This window comes from Sinocyclocheilus anshuiensis, unplaced genomic scaffold (genome assembly GCF_001515605.1).
Source record: "Sinocyclocheilus anshuiensis isolate Anshui unplaced genomic scaffold, SAMN03320099.WGS_v1.1 scaffold478, whole genome shotgun sequence".
NCBI classification, from domain to species: Eukaryota; Metazoa; Chordata; class Actinopteri; order Cypriniformes; family Cyprinidae; genus Sinocyclocheilus; species Sinocyclocheilus anshuiensis.
This window is the reverse complement of record NW_015542376.1, coordinates 579806-583902: the sequence shown is the minus strand read 5'-3', so window position 1 is coordinate 583902 and position 4097 is coordinate 579806. Positions and strand designations below refer to the sequence as shown.

General features: G+C 35.2%; 1 protein-coding gene across 1 annotated transcript in view; it reads left to right on the top strand.

The window, feature by feature from the left end:
- The window catches only part of LOC107692312 (voltage-dependent N-type calcium channel subunit alpha-1B-like), a 94701-nt gene that overhangs the window by 47111 nt on the left and 43493 nt on the right, over nucleotides 1-4097 (top strand). The window lies entirely within an intron of this gene.

The window sequence follows — 4097 nt, the reverse complement described above, 5'->3', positions numbered from 1 at the left end:
TTTTGTCCATCTCTGGTTCCTTTTCAGCAGGATAGTTGTAGTACCAGCCTGGAGTGTCGACCACTGTCAGTCTCCTATTGTGCACTTTAGCCTGATTAATTGCACAGCACACTGTTGTCCTTAATGTCTTTGGTCTATTAACTGCAAAAACTTTTTTGCCCAGAATGAGGTTGCCTGCAGAACTCTTGGCACCCTGTACTCCTCCAATAAGCACAATCCGTATTTCAGTCTTATGTTGTTTCGCATCTAAATAGGAGAGAGCTTGTAAAATTATATTTCTGATTCAAAATCAATCAATCAATAACCTTATAGTTTACATAACAAAGAAAATTTGTTTGAATTCAGCACAGTTCCAGCATGAAATCATTGCATCAGTATACAGACATATTTTTGTAAAGTAATGAATGCATCAGTCAAATAAACATATTGTCCATATTGTCATATTAATTGACTCTAAAATAAGGCATCCATGTAAGATTTTCTTACCTCTAATGCATGCTTGGAGTACTGTTTTTCGTCTGTTTGCTTTTGCACTTCCTGTGTCTTGCTTATCTTCTACGGAGATGCCTTTGTCAATTTGTAAATAATGGCCATTGTTTTGGGCTACCATTTCTTCAATTTTTTCCAGCAGCGTGACCACTTGAGAGCAGTCTGCACAACTTTTAATGTTTAGAAAATGATATCTGTTCTGACATTTACCTACAAGCCACATCATGTCTTGACTTTCTTTAATTTTTTTTTTCAAAGGAGCAACACAGCTGAACAACACAATAATGTGTTTCCAGATCTTATCTGACAATAACTCAAGTTGACTCTCCAAAGGAGCTCTACAGATATGTGGAAAAGTAGAATTGACAGGAATGACCAGAAGAAAGGCATGAGGTCCAGGTTGACACAGTGTTGTACTTCTCATGATTTCCAGTCGGTCAAAGTTTGGAGTGTTTTCCACAGAGCAACACCACACCCAGCCTGGTGTGTCAACCACAGTCACATGTCTTCCATGTACTTCTCCCTCTGCTTTAACAGACCGGGCGGTTCTTCTTCCAACTTCAAAAGCATTTCTGCCCAGAATGATGTTTCCTGTTGTACTTTTTCCACTTGCTTCTCTTCCAAAAACATCTCGACCTCCAACCAGTATGATTCTAATCTCAGAAAGCCTTTTGTCTTTACAAAAATAAATAAATAAAAAATTGCTTATTCACCACCATGGCATTTTAAAACTTGCATGACCCCTATGATTTGACCCCTATGATTATCATTTTTTGAGGCATTCACCATTTACAAGTCATTCTTTTAAAAACATACCTGATGTCATGCTGTCAAGTTTTTCTTCTTCTTTTATTTTAACAGTCTACAGGTTGCCAGTCCTTCAAACAAAATATGAAAAAGAAAGAAAGAAAGAAAGAAAGAAAGAAAGAACGAAAGAAAGAAAGAAATTGCAAATACAGTTTATTTATCTGTAAATCTTTACTCCAAGTCTAATGTTTTATTTCATGATTGACCAGTACCCATTTTAAGACCCAGACTGAATCATTTTAAAGTCCCTACTAAATCTGAACAATTTTGTCACATTTTCTTTTATGTGGAGCTAATGTATAGTATGATTTAAATATGGTGAATTGTGCTAAAAAAAAAAAAAAGCTGAGAATACACACACTTTTAATAGTATAAAAATTAGTTAAATAGTTAATAAATGCATAGTAGAATTGTAGATTTTCTTTCTGTAGATTTCTGTTAAACACCGTTTCTGTGCAACCTTACCAATACCCAACATGCATGCATAATCATTCATATGAGTGTAAATTATGAAGATTTATCTCTTACCTTTCCTCCAGTTTTATATTTGGTTATTAACTAAAGATACACTGACAGTTTGACATGTTCTTCTTTGTAGGGCTGTTTGCAACATATTTTAATCAGTCTTCTAAGTTTACTGATCTAACTGGTTTCAACTGGTTTGTGAAAGCATATTACCTTTATTTATATTCATTCCTTACACAGACGAGCCACTCCCTTATGCACTCACCTTACAGTGGAATTTCTTGTCATGTCTTGTCTTGCTTATATTCCTTCACCCTTCTTCTTGGCATTGACTACGTTTACATGCAACCAAATAGTCCGTTTGTAAATTGGATTGACGGCTCAAACGGACTGAAAAGCCTTCATGTAAATACCTTAATCGATCCGACTGAGCTTAATCGGAATGAAATTTCGATCAGATTGAAGGGGGTGGTTTATTCCTTTTCTAATACGATTGAGAGTGCATGTAAACACTCGATCAGATTGAACCCCGAAACTGAAAGAACTGCGCATGTGCAATGACGCGCGGAACAAACGGCTCTTCCTTTTGAATAAAGTGTTGTATGAATGCGTGTCCTGTCATTATAAAACTCTCCTTTCACTCTGCAACTGTGAAGTGGAGCGGGACAACTTCCCACCAGTCCTTGTTTTGGATTCTCATCCACAGGCAACCCATTTTGGGCACGGGGAGGGGCATTTTTACTGCGTGATAAATATGAGCAGCACCGCACAGCGGTTTATATGTATATTTATCCATAAATGGATACGTATTAATTATACTGTTAAAAACAAATAAAGAAACCGTGTAGGAGAGTGGTTATTATGTGCAAACAGTTGAGAAACTCTATATTTGTGCAGTGTGCGCATGTCAAAAAAAAAATATTCCGATTTGAAGCTTGTGACATATAAACGCGCACATCAACCCGATCACTTTATTTAGCGTTCATGTAAACACTAAATTCAGATTCATCAATCGGAATTAATTCAGTCCGATTGAACCCAAAATTGTGCATATAAACGTAGCCATTGTGCTTTTCCATTGTTTTACTTTTCAAAAGTTGACTGGATTTAAATGAGACTGTGTTGGAAAAACTGATGTTAGTGCTCACAGCGGATTCTGGTCTAGGAGTGTTTGTCTATCTCTGTCTAAAGACCATTCTGAATTCGAGGGGTTAGCAATAATCATTTAATTAAAGGAATTGACAAGATATTGATTACATACTACAGTGTACTGAAAAGAGCCTGAAAAATACTATTTCATTGTTTTTTTACTTCAAAATTTCACATTTAATTCAGTTTGTTACTTGAGTTTGAATTTGTCTACGTTACCTTCAAAACTCAGGATTTCTGTTTATATATGTTTATATTTTATTTATTCATGTTCCACACTGGCAGTCACAGAAAAACACTAACACATAATATTATGATTACGTTTGTTAGAGTTCATGTTCAAAGTTTATTAACCTCATTCTGGGATGGTAATAAAAGACAAGTATAATATTTGGAAAATCTAGTATTTCTATCATCATTTTCTATTTCATATTTCTATTTTCTACATAGTATTCTATATTTGATACGGTTTTAGAATGTGCAAAATTCTATAAATCTTACGTTTGATACTGCCATTTGAATAATTCAAATAACACACACAGTCACTGTAGCGAATCAGCTCAAAGGGGAAATATGAATAATTAATTGTTCACAGACATCCTGGCACCCAGTATGTTTATTGGATGAGGGGTCTGTGACGATTTGTTAATCTAATGAATAACTGATTTGTTAAATCTAATGAAAAATGGTGTGTCTGATTGGTCCAGATGCTACATCACCTAACTTGATGTAACAGAGCTAAAATAAGTGGTTGTGTTCTGTCATCACTTTGCAATCACATCACAATTCAAGGCTTTGTTACACATGCATATACATAACCCATAAGTCTTGCCAGACATTCAACATAATATTTATACCTTTCTTCCTATGAAATAGAAGAAAGTATAGAATAAAGTATATAATTAAAATAAGTTATTCATCTTAAAGGGGTCATATGACGTTGCTAAAAAGAACATTATTTTGTGTATTTGGTGTAATGCAATGTGTTTATGCGGTTTAAGGTTCAAAAAACATTATTTTCCACATAATGTACATTATTGTTTCTTCTCTATGCCCTGCCTTTCTGAAACGCGTCGATTTTTAAAAAGCTCATCGGTCTGAAAAGGGAGGTCAGCTGTGATTGGCCAGCTATCCAGTGCGTTGTGATTGGCCGAATACCTCAAGCGTGTGACGGAAATGTTACGCCC